A 20,275-nucleotide genomic window follows, 5' to 3' on the forward strand; every position below is an offset into this window, starting at 1 on the left:
TAATAATAATAATAATAATAATAATGGATGTTGCCTTAAGCTCTTTGGAAGAAAGGCATGATAAAATTGTAAAAATAATTAAAAATATTCTAGAAACAGTGTTTGGAAAATGTCCCTAAAGCTTTTAAAATATGTTCTCTCTCTCTCTCTCTCTCTCTCTCTCTCTCTCTCTCTATATATATATATATATATGCAGTTTATGGCTGGGCATAAAATTTGAGATACAAGTTCTGCCAGCACCTTTGATGTTATCCACCAGGTTTGCTTTTCCTCTCTGTTGGATTGTACAAGTTTCTATGTCAGTTGCCATTTTATATGTAGAGAGTCCTACAGTGGGGCAGAATATCGGGACTTATGGCCTTCAGGTCTGTTCCAACCTTATCAATATGTTTTCTGATTAGTTACTTACTGTCCAAGTATTTTTTATTACTATTCTAAAAATTAAAACCAACATTTAATTAATTAATAAATATCCTGCTCAAGGCAAGAAATGGTGCTCCAGGCAGCTAGCAATAAAATCCAGATTAAAAACAAATTCTTAATTAAATCATGACATAAAAACAAATACATGAAAAATGCAATTAAAAACGCAACAATAGAAGAAATAAACAGTACTCAGCAGCAACATGATAATACAAAAACAAATCTGTAACAAAGCATAATATAAATAAGTCTCTTTCCTTCCCCAGGAAGATGCCTAACATGCCTGCACATTGCATTACTTGATGGTGGTTATACAAACATGGCGCAGCCAGCTGTAATAATGAGTGGGGTCCAAAGAGCTACTTTAGATGTGCTCAAGGGCTTGACTAGATCTAGTGGTGTTTCTGATTTCTCCCGTTTTGGATACAACATTTTGTACTCCTTCCCTTGCCCCATATCATTGTCCCTTCAGTTTCAAAAGCTATTTGTCATGTCGTGGGGGCAGTGGGTGGGTGACTGCTCTTTGACAAACACAACCTCAAAGCTGCTTGGGCATGCAGAACACTTTTTCAGCTCTGTGTGTCTTGGCCAAGACTTTTCCGTGTGATCTTTTTCTGGTTCTATGAACAGGACAGATCTTACAGTCTAGGCTAATGGGATACTTGCGCATCGACAAGTGCATAATAGAATCCCTTCAAAGCCAGCAGCTGGCCGTGAGTTCCCTGTTCCATGACTTTGCCATTCTGGATTACTGCTATGATGTCCGAATTCCGGATAGTTGACAATCTGTGAGCAATAACAATGCAGGTTCGACCTTTTCTAGCATCGTCCAAGGCTTGCTGGACAATCTGCAGTGAAAGGCAAAAGACAAAAAACATCTTTACAATGATTGCACAATAGAACATTTTCCCTCCTTAGATAATTTAAAGCCAGTCAACTATTTCTTATACAAGCAAGGCGAGGGTTTACTTTCCGTGTCAAGAGCTGATGTGGCTTCATCCAGAAGCAGAACTGCTGGTTTTCGGACAAGGGCACGGGCAATGGCTATTCTTTGTTTCTGTCCTCCTGAAAGCTGAGCTCCTTTATCACCAAAACGAGTACTGTACTTCTGTTTTTAAAAAAGTTTTAAAAAGGACAACACAGGCTGTGTGAGTGTTGCGAGAAACCCCAGTTACAACATAGCTCCAATGCAATGTGCTGCATCAAGGTTTTGCAAATCTATACCGATAAAGGAAGGTGTGTGCCTGTTTGTCTAAGTCATAGTGCCAGGGCTCTGAAATACAGACACCTGAAGCTTGGCCTGAATACTAAGGGGACCCCAGCAGTGTGCACATTGGGGTTATTTGGTTTTTAAAATGCATAAATTTATGTAAATTAATTTAAATATGTCACTGTTTTTGAATCTTGCAGTACTACCTCCAGTCACCAGGTGGCAGACTTCCCTAAACAGCACATAACTTTGCAGTTGACACAGTTTGCAGGCTGGAGGGAGTAGCTGAGGCGCAGAGTAATATGGTTGGCTTCCCTGCGGATTTCTCTAACATCCCTAGTCCTGAGCAATCAGGATTGCAGTCCTGAGCAGACTTACACAAGCTTTCCCTGGGCTGTAACTGCTGCTGGGCTTTACCTTGGTTTTACCTGGCATTTTTAATCTTTTCAAAGTTTTATATTGTGTTTCTTCAAGTTGTACTTTATGGTTTAATTGAACTGCCCAGAGGACCTTGGCTATTGGGCAGTATAAAAATGTAATAAATAAAAATAAATAAATAAACAAGTAAACTAATTGGTTTCCATGCAAAATGTTCCAAGAGATACACAACATACTACTTTCCATACTACTTTCCGACATACTACTTTCCAAGACTTGCACGACATACTAAGAGTGGGCTCCAGGCCTCAAGCAGGATTTAGGCAGATTAAACTTTTGCTAGACTGTGCCCCAGGTTTTTAGGAGGAACAGGAGCTGGACTTAAATATAGAATATTGCTCTTTTTGTATTTAGCTGTTCATTAGACATGCTCTGTGTTCTCATGGAGAAAGGAAGTGCTGGATAATGTAAGGACGTCTTTATTTACCTCTGGGAGATTTTCAATGAAGTTGTGAATATTAGCCACTTTAGCTGCTGCTTCAACTTCTTCCTGGCTGACATCCCTGCTGTTGTCTCCATACTGGATATTCTCTGCAATGCTGCAGTCAAACAGAATAGGTTCCTGCTGCACAAGGCCCAGTCTGGATCTCAGCCACTGGATATGCAGAGACTTGGTGTCCATCTGCCAACTGCAAGCAGAAAGGGAAGTACAGAAACTGGGGAACAGCCTTCCCACCATGCACGACTGGCGTCCTGGGCCATTTGCTTGTGTGGATCACGGCTCTCATACTTCCTCCACCTCCACTCCACTCGGGGTAAATGTGAAGACCACAGCGGACAACCCATACAGAAAAGCAGCTCTAGACAGAGGGAATCCGTTCCAGCTGGCAGACAGGGCCATTTGCTGGAGGAATGTTTTTTATATAATGTTTCTTCTTGGCGAAGATGCCGATGGAGCCTCCAACTCACCACTTGTCCCGATCCTGGGTCATGGAACCGCTCCAGAAGCTGAACGGAGGTGCTCTTGCCGCAGCCGCTGCTCCCCACCAGTGCCAGAGTCTGCCCCTTGTCAACCTTGATGTTGAGCCCTTGCAAAACCGGGACTTCTGCTCTGGTTGGATATACAAAATGGATGTCCCTGAATTCAGTGTTGCCTTCAAATTTCTCCCATGGGGATGGGTGGGGAGAGAATGGACATAGAATTGCATTATGAAGATTTCACTCATTTTTTACATTAGAATTTCTGTATGTTCCCCATAAAAAACAATTCTGGAAAACAAGGTGCCACATGGAAGGAGCAATCCTACCGGGATTGGCGGCCACCTCCGAACTCAGAGGGGACGGCCTATCCAATGCAGGGCAGGAGAAACATGGAGGGGATCGTTTCCTCCACGCTTCAGCTGCCCTGCATTTGCAGCTAGACAGCCGATTTCGGCTATCTAGCTGCTGGAAGGCGGAGCAGGGGAAGCGGCTGCTGGATGACACGTTGGACGTATTGTACCAGCATTTCCACCTTCCCCGCCCCAGAATGCTCTGTTTTCACCACTCCATGCTCCTTTTCCGAGTGCGGAGCATGGAGCCATTCCGCGCTGCCTAAAAGACAGTGCAGGCTGGAGGAAAGGTCGGTTCCCGGAAACTGATGTATGCTATGGCCGTCTAGCCACTGACTAGCGGTCACAGGATTGTGCCCTTATACATTTAAATCCAAACTTTCTATGAATTAAGCCAGCCTTCCCCAACCTGGTGCCCTCCAGATTGTAGATTCCATCTTCAGTTATTCCTGACCATTGTTCATGCTGCCTGGGACTGATGATAGTTGTAGTCCAAAGCATTTGGAGGGCACCAGGTTGGGGAAGGATGATCTAAGCCTATTATGCAATAAATATTTAATATATATTAGTTTGTCTATTTAAGTAGGGATGTTTTAGCAAAATATAAAGACCCACTAAAAAGCTTCTTAATGAAGCCAGTTCTTAGGAATTAGTAACTGAGCTGATGCCAGTAAATTAAACAGCATGGGTTGGATCCAGATTTAAACACATGTAACTGGGCTGGCAGAAGTGGACTTCCTCCTCCCCATAACAGCCTGTCCAGCCCCCTGAAAATGCTACACAGAGGTTCAAGGGACCTTGATGATAGGAGTGAGGTGTGGTGTGGAGGGGAGGGGAGGAGGGAATCCCTGAAAATTGGGCAGAGGCACCTTCCATGAAAAGAGTCCTTCCATCAACAGACGGCAGATTCTATATTCAGCCCCATCTCTGTTCCTGATTTGGATCCTAAACTCTTAAGATATCACATTAATACAACAACAGGGTGTAGCCATACAATAATATTTAACCCTTGTCTAAGAATATTCAGTGATCTTTCCTGTAATGCCTTTTTCTTAGGGCACCCCAACCATATATAGAGTAAAAAGATACCCCAAAGAATGTTCCCTCTGTTTAAATTTGCTAAAGATAAGAGAAAATGTGGAATTATACTTTTTCATTTTTTAGTGTCCACCCTTGTAGGGCAATATATACTGCATTTACTTTCTTGATCTGGGGCCGATCTACATTGCATCTGCTAGTGCATCGAATTTGGTAGACTGGCGAGGAAAATGCCATCGCATTAAAACGTGATTATCCACACTCACCCTGTTTCCCCATTGCAGTACTTCATCGAATGTGCAAGCACGGTTCACACTCGAGTGCTGTGCTGTTTTCCTGCTCTTAAAGATGGAGGCTCTCATTGGAGAAGCAGAAACTTTTCCTGTTTCTGCTGATACCCTGCCCACCATCCCTCTCTTCCTCTATCTCTCTGTGTGTGGAGGGACTGCATGAGCATCCTGTTGGGGCTTGAAGCCCTGTGAGAATTTACCACTCTGCCCCCCCCTTGGACACCAGTTTCCTCAGCAAGAAGAGGGGAAGAAGGCAGCACCTCTCATCCTCTCCCCATCATTGCTACAGCGGCAGTGGTGTGGGAAAGGCTGGTCGTTTTCTGCATGTTTTCCTGGTCTTAGGGAAAATGACCAGCTTGTCCCTTGCCACCACTGCTGTAGCAGGTGGGGGTGGAGGGAACAAGGAGGCAGCCATCCTCCCCTCCCACCTGCTGGAGGCCAGGGTGAGAGGCTGGGGAGTGTCTGCCGATGCTCTTTTCCCCGCGCCTGCCCTTGACAGCCAGTGCGAGGAAGAGGGCCAGCAGAGGTGGCACCCAGCGCTCGTGTTTGGGGGGGGGGGGGCTGCTAGTGTCTTCGAAGCTTCAAAGCATCGCATCTTCAAAGACTGTCCTGTGTTTGTCCCCCACTCCTAAGGTGACGTTAAAATTGTCCACAGACATTTTTATCGATGTTAGTACGTGGATACTGAGGATTGTCTGCTTGGGTACATGTGTGTTTTTCTTTCCGTGCAGCAAGCATGGATGGGACTGTGAAAACATTTACGCTTGCCCAGGCAAGTTTGCGGAGCAATAGGCCTGGAGAAGCTATGATTCTTTGAAGATTCGCTTCTTTGAAGATTTGAAGATAACACCTTAATTTAAAAAAAAACGCCGAAGTGGGGGAGTGTAGATTGGCCCCTGCTCTGCTTACAGGGAATGACTGCTTCTCAGCTATTCTTTTTATGTTTTCTGGATTGCTGAGCAGCAAGCATTTAAAACATTAAAATACTGGGGACAATCCAGCTGAAGTGAGGCACTTTTAGGACTCTACACCTAGCAGTTATACCGTTAACATACTGTTATCATAACTATTGGTGCCCATTGGTCTCATGTGTACCAATAGTTATGATAATGGTATGATAACGATATAACTGCTATGTGTAGATTCAGCCTCACAGAAAGGACTCATTTAACCATGTGCTTAAATCTTCCATTGAAAGCAAAGGTACTAGTGAAGCAATCCAATGCATCTTTACTCAGAAGTAAGTCCCACACTGATGGATATGGCTTATTCCCAAATACAGGGATGGGGAGCCTGTGGTTCCAAATGTTGTTGGATTCTAACTCCCATCAGCCCCAACCAGCACGGTCACTGATCAGGGATAGTGGGAATTGTAGTCCAACAGCTAGAGGGCCACAGGTTTCCCTCCCTTGCCCTGGTAAGAGTGTCTAGGAGCGCAGCTGTAAAAGTGTTTAAACTTGGCTGCAACCTGCCCTCTGGTTTTGTTGCTTTTGCTTTTAGTACATTCCAGGTAATGCAAAACCTGTTTCTGAAACCACAACATTTAGATTTTTTTTTCTTTTACAGAATACTCATAGTCCTCATAACAAGGGAACCACAACATTTTAATTTCTAATGAGACCAGGGGGGTATCTACATGGGGCTTTTGCTCTGGTTCTACTCCTTCCCCAAGCTGATCACGTTAGATGACGCACATAGCTAGCACAGCGTTTCTTGCCCTAAATATTATTATTTTTTCAAACTCGTTTTGTGATTTCCCCCCCCATCACAGTGGCTTTAGTGCAGTTTGGGAGTCTGTGTGACCTCAGCTGACTTGGGCGCAGGCTGCTGGAGGCGGCGCTGATTGGCAGAAGAGAAAGTCGTGTGGGGCAGGGGTGTGGGGAGCGCAGAGGGCTAAATGTCTACCTGGAAGTAACTCATTACCTTCATTTGCACTTAGTCGAGTACAGGAGCAGAGGGGTCTGGATAATTCCTTTGCTAGCCGTTTTCTGTTCAAATGGCACTGTTGTGAACCCGGGCTCAATCACTGCCTCTCGCTTTAAATATTCATTCATTGAGCACTGGGTATTCGGAAATAGGGATGGGCAAACTGAGCCTCCGAATGTAGGGATGTCAGAGAATTTCGCCACGAATCTCGGGGAGGCCGAATGCCAGCGCATTCAGCCCCCCGAAATCGGTGGCGAAACGGTCTGCCACCCCCCCCCTGGGATGGGACTTACCTTGGGCGAATCCTCCTGGCGGCGGCGGCTCTGGCGGCGGTTTGGCGGTGGTGGCAGCCAGTCTTCCGACCGGCTCCCGCCGCCGCCATTTCCAAGTTTAAAAAAAAGCAAAAAAACCATGATAGGCTACGTAAAGATTTACGTAGCCTATCACAGCTAGATTTTTAAAAAATACCATGATAGGCTACGTAAATGTTTACGTAGCCTATCACGGCCGAGTTAAAAAACAAACAAACAAACAAACCCATGGGCGCCGCCATTTGCATTCCTTATTTTGGCACGAGTAGTCTACGTAAACATTTATGTAGACTACGGCGAAAATAAGGGGAATGCAAATAGCGTTGCGTTCCCCTTATTTTCGCCGTAGTCTATGTAAATGTTTACGTAGACTAGACGTGGCAAAATAAGGAATGCAAATGGCGGTGCCCATGGGCGCCGCCATTTGTGTATACGCGTTTGTTTGTTTTTTAACTCAGCCGTGATAGGCTACGTAAACATTTACGTAGCCTATCACGGCTGACTGCAGGGACGCAAATGGCGGCGGCTACAGCCACCGCCATTTGCTGACCCGGCCGGCAGGATTCGCGGTGGGAGGGACGGGGCGCCTCCCCCCCGTCAGAATTTCGGGGGGGAGGGACGGGGCGCCTCCCCCCCAGCCAGAATTTCAGGGGGAGGCACAGAGCACCTCCCCCCCACCGCGAATCAAATTTCGTAAAAGGTAAGTGACTTTCGTACATCCCTATCCGAATGTACTGCTGCTACTGCTGCTCTCAGTCATTCACTGCTAGGACCAGAGCAGCGTCTGCTATTATTAGTGCAAAGGATCGGTGCTTTGTAAACATCTCTCTACTTCTTTCTCTCTTCCTTCCCTGCCCCCCTCTCCCTCAGACAGCCATATCTACAGGGGGGAAAGTAGAAGAAAGGAGATGCAAGAGCAGCCATGGGTCTCCTATTATTATTAGTACTACTGCTGCTCAGTCATTCACAATATCGCTTTTCCACAAGGGAGGAGGGGAGGAGGAGCAAGTCTGTGCTTATTGGCTGCCACACACCTATGCAGCTGCTGATGTTCATTTCTACTCATGGGATTCCGCCCACCCCGAACTAATGCCGCTTCAGTTCCCATTTGCCACGCAAAAGCAGAGGAATGCAGCACTTTACTGTGGAAGGAGCTAATTAGTTTCTGTCAAATGCAGATTTTGCCCAATTCGCTTCACAAAGGCGTTTCTGTTTAGATCGGCCCCCAAACAAACAGTAGTATTGCTGATTATTTATACTGCACCTATGGGAAAAATATAAGAGTCCATTTAATGCATTAAAAGGGACTAGCATGAAAAGCAGTATCTGGAAGACCTTACCAATTTTTCACCTTCTTCGCTATAGCTATCAATGGGTGGCTTCCTATCCAAAAGTAGAAAAATTATTTGCGCAGAAACCTTTGATTTGCCATAATCAGGTGCAGGAGCGTTAGACTGACCAACAGTCATAGCAGCAAAAGTCACTACAGTGAAGACTCTGGAAACACAAAATTTAGGTACTAAGTTGCTGTATTAGAACACAAAAAGACTGCTGTGCCGAATCCTGCCCCCTATTTCCGGGAACCTTTTCAATTCCTGCAAAAGAGGCATGGTTTTTCCTGCCTCTTTCGCAGAGAGGGGGAGACGTTTGCAGAATTTTCTCCCTGGGGAGTGGGACAGGATTTCCACATACCTTTTTTAGGTGTAGGCGATTCTTGAGAGCTCTTCTTTTTAAAAAACACCCCCCCCACACCCCCTGCACTTGCAGAAGAAAGGCGTCTGCTCTCTCAGCAAGCACCATTTGCCACTCAAATGGCTGCGTGTCCTTTTCCACAAGTACTCCATTTATGCAAGTGGGGGCCTTAAAAGGGCAATGTCTGCAACATTACAGGCATAAATGCCAGTTCAGGTTTCCACGTGCTCTATAGACATGGTCCAGGGGCTGCAGAGTGAGCAGCAGATAGACATTAAGACTTAAGAACATAAAGGCCTATCCAGTCCAGCATCTTGTTTCCCATTGTGACCAGCTAGATAGACCGGGGAAGCCCGGATTGTTGCTCTTCAGCAATTAGTATTCAGTGGCCTACTCCTTCTGAACTTAGAGATTCCATGTAACTATAATTATTATTAGCAATTTATACATTTATCATTTGTTTTGCGTCTGCATCTCTGTGAAGGATAAAGAAGATCTGCGCTGGATCTACACCTAGGCACAACTTACATGGCTGATTTAGTGTGGATCAACAGTACATTGGGGTCCTTCATGACAGACGACGCTGTCGCTAATCTGCAGCAACCCCACAGCTTCCCTTTGGCAAAGGCACATTTTCAGAAAGTCTTTTTAGTGAGTCTTTTCCCCTTAAATGCGTCTCCTGTGCAGTTCTGCTGCAGTTTGCCCAATCCCACTGCATTAAATCCTGGCCGTGCCTATGTCTGTGACCTGGCTCTGACGTGGCAGTGACCTGATCAAAGGGTGGGGACACCCCCTTTCCCAACCCCCACACCCTTCCCTCTTTTTCCCCATTTGCAGTAGGGTTGCTTTCTCAGTCACAATATCTAGCCTCTTTTTCGCATTCAGAATAGCACAGTAGGTGCTTTTTCAGGCATTCACAATAGTGGAGTAGCTGCTTCCCGTATTCAGTTTCTAGCCTGTTTTTCCATTCATAAAAGTGCAGTAGTGCTGTTTCACAATAGCGCTGTAGGTGCTTTACCCAGTCACAGTATGCAGCCTGTTTTTCCCATTCATAAAAGTGCAGTAGCGCCATTTCAATAATACACAATAATGCAGTACCTGCTTCACCTATTCAGATTATGTAGCCTGTTTTTCTCATTCACAATAGCGGAGTATCTTTTAATCTTTCATAATATCCCAGTGGGGGATGACAGGGTAGAAGTGTGGGGGAAACTACAGGGATTTAATTCAGCATTTCCAGTAAACATCCTGAGCAGGGGAGCATGGACAGGGGTGGGGAACAAGCCTCTCTCATTCACTGAGCAGCACCTACAGGGTTGATGATGTTCAGTTCTACTCCACCCACCCAACCCTAATGGGGGTTTCAAGTGCTGTATGACCCGTGAAAGCAGGTTTTTAGGTAGTGTATACTCTGCTTTTCTTATTTCATGTGCCCCTGATGGACCAAAGCGATTTCATGAAAATCCAGATATAACCAGAAAGTGCTTCTTATTCCATTTCCATGTAGATGGGGCCCTAGTGTCATATCAATATGATCCCATCATGGTGACACTAGATTCCTCTTGTACAGTTTTACATCGTAGCATGCACAATGTCATCTACTGTGCTATTTTAAATCCTTTATTCCATTATGAAAAGATCACATTTTCTTTACATGAGCGCTCATACTACAACAGTAGTGTGGTCAGTTGATGGTCATCCCCTCAATCACATGTTCTTCACAAAAATCCCATGGTGCACACGTAACTGCACATACTGCACTGCTAAGCGGTAAAAAGGCTAGATTCGTTGCATATTAGGTTTGGGATAATACAGAATGAAAAACAGAAAATACTACTCGAAAAGTGATATACAGACAGCAACATGTGCCCGAACAGTTATCACTGCACTTGAATAATGATAAAAAGCTCTGACCCTGAATGCTGCACCAGATACTATGCACACACACACACACACACACACACCTATGTATGAAGATTTGCACATTGTTTTAAAAATCAGTTCATGTTTTGAATTCATTGCTGTAATAGGTATTTAGAAACTCAGAAAATATACTTACATAAAAAGTTGTTCAAAGTTCATGAAACAATGGGCAATGAGCCATGCTCCAAATCTGAAGACAGCAGCATTTATAAAAATGTTGGCACTTTGGGGTATGCCATATGTCAGTCCTTTAAGGGGAGCTTTCTTCAGGGAGTCCCTGAAAATAGAAAGTCAACGAAAAAGAATCACAATTTTTCATGAAACAAAAATGAACAGCACAGTTTCTGCCTTTCAAAACTTCTACTTTCATAGTAAAAAAATAAATCAATGCTAGGGGCATTGGGTTAAGAGTTCTCAGCATCGAGTTAGCTCTTAAAAAACAACCCTTGTCCTAGCACACATGAACCATCAGCCTTGGTGGGGCAATGGAATCACTCCTGCTGGCCCATATTTGTGACACCCTTCACATCTTAGGATATGGTTCATCTATACACAATGGACATATCCTGCAAGAAGCATATACATACATTGTTGTTGTTGTTCAGTCATTAAGTCATGTCCGACTCTTCGTGACCCCATGGACCATAGCACGCCAGGCCTTCCGGTCCTCCGCTCTCTTCCAGAGTGTGCTCAGGTTCATATTCATTGCATCGATGATGCTATCTAGCCCTCTCATCCTCTGCCATCCCCTTCTCCTTTTGCCTTCAATCTTTCCCAGCATCAGGGACTTTTCCAGGGAGTTTTCTCTTCGCGTTAGGTGGCCAAAATATTTGAGCTTCAGCTTCAGTATCTGTCCTTCCAATGAGCACTCAGGGGTGATTTCCTTTAGGACGGACTGATTTGACCTCCTTGCAGGGGACTTGTAAGAGTCTTCTCCAGCACCACAGTTCGAACGCATCAATTCTTCGGTGCTCAGCCTTCCTTATAGTCCAGCTCTCACAGCCACATGTTGCTACTGGGAAAACCATAGCTTTGATTATACGAATCTTTGTCGGCAAGGTGATGTCTCTGCTTCTTACTATGCTGTCTAGGTTTGCCATAGTTTTCCTCCCAAGGAGCAAACGTCTTTTAATTTCATGGCTACAGTCACCATCTGCGGTGATCTTGGAGCTCAAGAAAATAAAATCTGTCACTGCTGCCATTTCTTCCCCTTCTATATGCCAGGAAGTGATGGGGCCAGATGCCATGATCTTCGTTTTTTTAATGTTGAATTTCAAACCAGCTTTTGCACTCTCCACTTTTGCCCTCAACAAGAGGCTCTTTAGATCTTCTTCGCTTTCTGCCATTAGGGTGGTATCGTCTGCGTATCTGAGGTTGTTGATAATTCTCCCGGCAGTCTTAATTCCGACCTGTGATTCATCCAACCCGGCGTTTCTCATGATGTACTCTGCATATAAATTAAATAAGCAGGGCGACAATATGCAGCCTTGTTGTACTCCTTTCCCAATTTTGAAGCAGTCGGTTGTTCCATGTCCGGTTCTTACTGTTGCTTCTTGACCCTCGTACAGGTTTCTCAGGAGACAGGTAAGGTGGTCTGATAGTCCCATCTCTTTACGAATTTGCCACAGTTTGTTATGATCCACACAATCAAAGGCTTTAGTGTAGTCAATGAAGCAGAAAGAGACATTTTTCTGGAATTCTCTTGCTTTCTCCATGACCCAGCGAATTTTGGCGATTTGATCTCTAGTTCCTCTGCCTCTTGGAACCCCCCCTTGTACTCGGTTCACATGCTGCTGAAGCCTAGCTTGTAGGATTTTAAGCATAACCTTGCTGGCATGTGAAATGAGCGCAATTATACAGTAGTTTGAACACTCTTTGACATTGCCCTTCTTTGGAATTGGAATATAAACTGACTTTTTCCAGTCTTGTGGCCACTGTTGAGTGTTCCAAATTTGTTGGCATCTTGAGTGCAGCACTTTAACAGCATCATCTTTTAGGATTTTAAATAGCTCAGCTGGAATACTGTCCTCTCCGCTAGCTTTGTTGTTAGTAATGCTTCCTAAGGCCCACTTGACTTCACTCTCTAGGATGTCAGGCTCAAGTTCAGTGACTGCACTATCATGGCTATCAGGGACATTAAGATATTTCCTGTATAGTTCTTCTGTGTATTCTTTCCACCTCTTCTTAATCTCATCTGCTTCTGTTAGGTCCCTGCCTTCTTTGTCCTTTATCATGCCCGTCTTTGCACAAAATGTTCCCTTGAGATCTCCGATTTTCTTGAAGAGATCTCTAGTCTTTCCCATTCTGTTGTTTTCCTCAATTTCTTTGCATTATTCATTTAAGAAGGCCTTCTTGTCTCTCCTTGCTATTCTCTGGAACTCTGCATTCAGTTGGATATATCTTGCCCTTTCTCCCTTGCTTTTCGCTTCCCTTCTTTCCTCAGCTACTTGTAAAGCCTCCTCAGACAGCCACTTTGCTTTCTTGCATTTCTTTTTCTTTGAGATGGATTTAGTTGCTGCCTCCTAAACAGTGTTACGGACCTCCGTCCATAGTTCCTCAGGCACTCTGTCTATCAGGTCTAATTCCTTAAATCTATTCCTCACCTCCACTGTATATTCATAAGGGGTATGATTTAGGTCATACCTGAATGGTTTAGTGGTTTTCGCTACGTTCTTCAATTTAAGCCGAAATTTTGCAAGAAGCAGCTCATGATCTGAGCCACAGTCAGCTCCAGGTCTTCTTTTTACTGACTGTATGGAGCTTCTCCATCTTTGGCTGCAAAGTACATAATCAATCTGATTTTGATATTGACCATCTGGTGATGTCCATGTGTAGAGGACATCCGTGCAGGGCCACCCAAGACTGACAGGTCATGGCGGAGAGTTCTGACAAAAAGGGGGCGGCAGAGGATGAGAGGGCTAGATAGCATCACGGATGCAATGAATATGAACTTGAGCACATGCCAGGAGAGAGCAGAGGACAGGAAGGCCTGGCGTGCTATGGTCCATGGGGTCACGAAGAGTTGGACACGACTTAACGACTGAACAACAACAACAAAACTAGGCACTAAGGCTTATGTTCATCATTTCCTGTGATAAATATTGAGGAGTTTTATCTTAAATAAAATATTGGTGTTTTGTTCTAGTTTGTTGTTTACCAATGGGGGGGGGGGTCATTAAGACAATCCTGGAGCTATTCCTAACAACCTGATCTTCAAAACTCTGGACCTCAGTGATTCCCCCACCAGGACTGTTTCCAGGAGAGATCAGGAAGGGGGGCTCAAGGTCACATTCTTGTCCCACCCCCACTTCTCACACAGTGGGAAGAGATAAATCACCAAGCTGAGAAATGGTGTCTGGTCTGCTGTTATTTGAAGGCAAGTTCTCCTGGTTTTGTTTTTCTTTTCTACCCACAGGGATGAAACTGGATGAAGGACAAGAAAGGGAGTATGTAAGTCTAAGTTCTGTTCTAAGTTTAATCTGCTCTGCTCAGTTTTTCTACCTGGGTTTCTTCTTTCAGAAATACAAAGGCACTCTGAGAGGGCAGAAGATCCCTGTTTTTATTCTCTTCAATGAAGTGAAGCCTCCATTTTCCATTGGCATTTTTCAAATGGTTATTTATGAAAATATGATACTTTCTTGCTGTTTCAAATGCCTAAGTGATTTTCCACCTTTATTTTTAAGGGAAATGTATTAGGTCCATTCACACGTAATGGTAGCAAATCTTGAGTTAATTAACTCACAATTTGCTGGGTTGCATGCCTGGTGTGTGCCACTGCCATTTTGAATATGAAAACTCCAGTTGGCCAGATCCAAGATTATTTTGTGACTTGCAACCCCAGAAACTATGGGTAATTGTGGGTTAAAACTTAAACAACCCACAGTTAATGTAAGAACTAATCTGTATAAAATGTAGATTTGTACAAAATGGCAGTGGTATGTGACCCCAACAAATCGTGGGTTAATTACCCCACAATTTGACACTGTTAGGTGATTAGGTTTAGTTCCATCACAGAAGAACATCAAAGTGTCATTGTAACTTGCCTTCACCGCAGTAAAATGAAATGTGGATTATAACATCCCTTGGTTTACTCTAGAGGCTTATGATTAAAGTAGACCAAAATAGGAAGTAGAACCAGCAATTTATTGAGCATTTGATTGCAAAATCTCTTGTCAGCAGCTGTCCAATCAAACATTATTGGAATCTTCAGAGGAATCAGGTCACAAAGTGCTGTGCTCTCTATTGCAAGCACATTGCAAGTCCTTACTTTTAAGAAACCCTTAAAAAGTTGGGTGGGGTCATATCTCAGTGGGGATGGACATGCTTTGCATACAGAAGGTCTAAGGTTCATCTCCAGGTAGCATTGGGAAAGACCCCTGTCTGAAACCCTGGAGACCTTCTGCCAGTCAGTGTACTCTAGGCAATACAAAGCTAGATGGACTGACGATCTGACTCAATGTCGCAGCTTCCTAGGTACCAACTTTGTTGGGCCTAATCTTTAGCTTAACGATTTCATGCACCTTTTTTAATGGAAGTTGCTATTCACCTTGATTATACATTGTTAGCTGTTGCATCAATGTCTTTAGTTTGATATACTTTGATTTGGGACTAGCACTGAAGCCAATGGACGAAGAGGCCTGACCCCCCACCCTAAAAGTTTTCTTTTGTTCCCCCTTCTATTTATTTGATTTATACCCTGCTTTTCCACCAGATAATGGCACTCAAGGCAGCTGTATCTTGTTGTTACCTGTTGGAGCAATGCTTTGAATGAAAGTGATCGCAACCGCATGGTCAGAGCTTCCCCAGACTTCGCAAACATGAATCCCTGAAAAAGTATAAAGACAAATATATTAATTGTATATTCCAGGAAAATACAATATCATTTTAAAGACTGATATCCTGTAGATATGTATGGGTAGTTAAAGGTATGTATTAAAGCAGGCTACAGTATAAATCCCGAGGCATGCTCTGGTACAATTCCATATGTTAAGGTAAGCTGAAGAAAGATTCCTGAAGGCTGGCATGTCTGTTAGTAAGGCTAGTGCACCACGGACAGCATTATAACATACACCAGGGATGGGGAACCTCAGGCCCATGGGGCCAAATCTAGCCCTCCTGGGTTCCCCAGATGGGGACACCCCCGTCCCTTGGACACATCCCTTTCCCCTGACTGCCAATTGGTGGTGTCCCAGCTTTTGGGCAGTTTTTCCCATTTGAAAAGGTTGAAATGCCTCTCCTAAGGCCTAGTTACTGGCAGGAAGAGCTTTGCATGAAAATTTCGTGGTATTTTTGGTACTTTGATCCCACCCCATTTGCATTCAGCCCTGCCCACCACTGGAATACGCCCCCAGGATCTTCTCTGAAATTGAATTCCGCCCTTGGGCTGACAGAGGTTCGACACCCCTGACTGTCGCATTCCTCCATCCTCTTCCTTCGCAATCAACACACTCCAGGAAACAAAGCTCCGGGCTAACACTGTTTTATTGGTTAACGACTAGCTTCATTACAAATGCAAATTCTAGGAAACTCTCAGACTGCTATGAACCAGCTAATCCACACATCTACAAATATCAATAGACGAGATGAAGTAGAAGTTAGGAAAGTTGCCAGCAGACTAGGCAAGAACTTCATTGCCAGACTAACTTCACAGGGATGCCCCTCCCTTATGGTGGCTCCCTCCTACTCTGGCTATCATGAGTGGCCAACTTGGTGGGGCATCTTAGCTCTGCCCCTAAGTTTTCCTTCTTCCCTCTGAATCTCGTGTCCCTCAAGTCACGCCCTTGCCCTGCATTCTCATGGTGGAAGAATGGGGGAGCCGTTCAGCCTATGCCATCTGTGTGCCAAGATCCTGGGAAGAAAGTCTTTCCGTATGTGGGCTCATTGGGGAGGTTGCCTCCTGCTGTTCTGGCTGTCCCCATTCTGAATCTGAACTGCCAGACATCTCTACATGCTCAGATTCATTTCTGACACTGACTTATTCCCCACACCTTATCCCTTTTATATTGTGTCTTTTAGATTGTAAACCTGAGGGCAGGGGCTTTTAATATTTGTACAGTGCCTGGAACATTTCAGTCACAACAACAATGACGACGACGACGACGATGCATGACGTGCATTGGTGATACTCTGTTAACAACAATTATCACCCTCTTCTTTATGGAATGAGCTTCAAGGAACAGACTCTCCCTATCAGCAGTTTACCCCTCTGTCAGCTTGAGATGTCATGCAAGTTACCTATGGTGGCATGCATATTTTCAAATGTCTTGTTAAGATTCATATGTCTTTTTACACTGAAATACTTTAAAATACTAGAGACAAAAAGGAGGCACACACATAGCACAACAAGATTAAAAAGAAAGTTTGTACATAATCATGGTTCCCTAAATTTTATTAATCAGATGCTCCTTTAGGACAGTTCCCTATTAGGTAGGCCAGATTTCCCAAACCAGGTGCCCTCCAGATGTGTTAGACTATAACTCCCATTATCAACAGCTACTGGCCATGCTGACTGGGGATGATGGGAGTTATAGTCCCACATATCTGGAAACTGCCAAGTTGGGTAAGATTGAAGAAGGCCGTATGCTAATGCTTACCTCGATTATATATGTCATTAAGCTGACGACTCCCAGCAGAAGAAACAGTAGGGAAAACATCATTGTATTTTGGCTTCTCTTTACATCATCTTGTTCTCCAAAAGCCTGGGTTGCAAAGCACATTGTTAATCACCAGTACGGAAAATACTTACTTAACGATCATTCTGTTTAGTTCAGCCAATGTCTCAGACTCTAACCAACCCCTGCAAGTCAGTGTGATTCTGCTTTCTTTCCCTGCCCTTTTAGGAGTTAGCTGCTTCTTCAGATGTTTCCCTATCACACTGATAGCAAGGGTCCCCTCAACATATGCTTCAATGGCTTCCATGCTTCTACATTGCATGTTACTACCAGCTATCTGCAGCATCACATAGAAAGCTATGTGAGAATGACTACACAAATTCCACAAGCTTCAGAACAGAACTCATTTATGCAGCTTATTAGAAACTCAAGGTCAAGATATGTCCACTCCTGGAAACCTTGTGCAAAATTTTGGGACGTAAAGGTGCAATGTATTGCAGGGCACACTAAGAGCTTGGAAAAGTGTAAATCTGGTGGAAAGCTGTATGGAAGTCAATTCATATGTTTAAAACATTTATGTGCCATATTTTGACTTTCCAAGTTCTTAGTTGTGCCCCTGCGGTTTGTTGCACCAACACAACTAAGAACCTGGAAAAACTACTCTAGTAAGTTTGGCTGTCTATTTAAAATACTTATATTTCACATTTTGACTTAACAATCCCCTAAAGAGGCTCACAACTATAAAATGCATAAAACAAACACCTGCCCAAATAACCCCAACACACTATTAATACAATAAAAAATAATCAAACACAGAAAAGCCGTCGAAAAAACAAAATAAAAACAGCTAAAAATAGAAATTACTAACAAAATAGAAATTATTCACTAACAAAAGTGAATAAGTATCAGAACACAAATTAAATCTTAAAACATCCTGATGAATAAAATGGGTTTTTACTTGGTACCTAAACAGTGTTAATGCATTCACCTCCCTGTCTTGCCCACAATGGTTCCACAATGAGAGAGCCACCGCTAAGAAGGTCTTCTCCCCAGTCATCACCCACCTCACTTCTGAAGGCTGGGGCACCCCAGAGAAAGGACTCTGCTGCAGATCTTTAAGACTGGGCAGATTCATATAACAAGAGTATTCAAGTCCCAAGCCACTTAGAGCCTCAAAGGTGAATGTCAACACTTGGAATTTTTCCTGGAAACCAGGGCATGACAGATCTTTTACAGTTCACCAAGTATGATCAAGGTGGCAAGATCTGATCAATAGTTTACATCAGCCTTCCACAAATTGATGCCTTCCAGATATTTTGGACTACAACTCCCAGCATTCCTCATCATTGGCCCTGCTAGAGGGGACTGATGGGACATAGTTCAAAATATCTGGAGGGCATCAGGTTGTGGAAGGCTGGTTTGCTCAGCCATCCAGGGAGGTGTCTTGGTCCCAATGATTTTTGGAATGTTTTTGGAAAACAAGCAGCGGGTTAAGATAGCAACAAACTGCAAGTACTTGGGCCACTCGTCAATATAAAGAACCACCCACTGTAAAGAACCTTTCAGTTTTCATAAAATGAGAGCAAGTTAAGTTTCTAAGGAAGAGAGAAACAGGGCTTAGTTGGATAGTGGAAGAGAAAATTTTTGCATAGGCTACTAACAGGCCTAAACTTACCCCAATGATTTTACCAAACAGAACTGCAAATGCAGGACTAACACCACCTCTAATGGCAGCAGCAGACTGCAACCACAATATAGCAGAATTCAGGCTTATTCAGAGCCAGAATCCTGGAATAAGGCACCTCGGGGAGCTTCTCCTCCTGCAAGAGGCAAAATACCAGTTGTCATCAGTGGGTGAGAGCACTGCAGGAGGTAATATAATTGCGGGGCAATGAAGCAGGCACATGTTGCCAAGAAATTCACATGAACTCAAAATGTGCTAAATAAGGAAACATACTGAGTTACGTACATCCACTGATTTTCATGACCTCAGAGTTTTAATTGCTTAGTCAAAAACAAAGAAGAAATGGGCCAAAGGCTGACTCATCTCAAAATCTCTCTGTGTAAGGCATCAAAAAGTCAAATTGGCTCAGCCATCATGAAAAGTGTGACTGCACGAGCCATTCTGTTGAACTAAAAATTGTACTGTTTAGAGTCTTCATTTTATTTTTACTTTGTGTCACTTTAATATTTTAATGAAAAGTGCTCTGAATTAAAATTTTAAGAAAAATGGGGTATTATTAAGCCCAGAATTCTAACACGGCAATTTCTGAAGTTTGTGGGTAGGCAGCAATATCACTAGAATATCAGAACTTTTTCAAACTGCTTTGTCTATAGATTTCGCATGATTATCAAAAGGAAAGGTACTCTTGGATTAAATGCAAGAAAGGCACTTCAAGGTCAATCTAGAAGTATCTTCACTACCTTCAGTCCAGTTTCACCTTTCCTCCTCAGGACTGAACTCTAAATAAAACACTTTTGAAAGTTTGAAGACACCTTAACATTTGTTTTCTTTGTATTCTTCCTTCAAGTCTTGTCCTTTGCTTGCAATAGCTTATTACAAACTGTATTGAAGCAGACTGTAACAATGAAATATTGGGAATCAGTTCTCTGGGCTTAAGAGATTTTGTATTTCAGCTACAGCCAAAAGATAAATCCACCAACACAGAATATATTAACTTGGGAGTACATCAAAGCTGAACCTGAGCGATGATCAGATGTACCAGAAAAAATAACGCATCTAGCAATTTTGAACAAAAATGACCTATTCCAAATTTTATGTTATCCTCAGAAGACTAGATAAAATTTGTATTAGAACCAACCACTTTATCCTTTTTTGCCTTCTTCCTTTTCTTTCTCTTCTTCTTTTCAGAGTATCTTTTAGTAGAAGCCCTACTGATGTTGCGTTGTTTGGACATTCTTTGAAAGCTTCCCCCGTTAACCATTTCTGAGCCACTAATAGGATTTTCCAAGTCATTTGCATCCAGATTGGTTAGGTCATCTTTCTCAAAGTTATCATTGTCGTCATCATCATCATCAGTCTCAAAATCTGTCTCTTCTTCTGTTTCGTCCTCTTGATCATGTCTACCATGACCCTAATGATAAAAACAAAATAATTAATTGGGAAGAAAATACATTACCA

The 20,275-nt window shown here is 43.4% G+C and overlaps 2 pseudogenes; both read right to left on the reverse strand.

The window, feature by feature from the left end:
- Positions 1 to 1,073: 1,073 nt before the first annotated feature.
- LOC146344920 (ATP-dependent translocase ABCB1-like) overlaps positions 1,074 to 20,275 on the reverse strand; it is a 216,791-nt pseudogene continuing 197,589 nt past the window's right edge.
- LOC146344921 (ATP-dependent translocase ABCB1-like) overlaps positions 13,997 to 20,275 on the reverse strand; it is a 71,055-nt pseudogene continuing 64,776 nt past the window's right edge.

The sequence above is a fragment of the Heloderma suspectum genome, chromosome 5 (assembly GCF_057233095.1).
Source record: "Heloderma suspectum isolate Gila_16-S chromosome 5, 16-S_ref, whole genome shotgun sequence".
Taxonomy (NCBI): Eukaryota; Metazoa; Chordata; class Lepidosauria; order Squamata; family Helodermatidae; genus Heloderma; species Heloderma suspectum.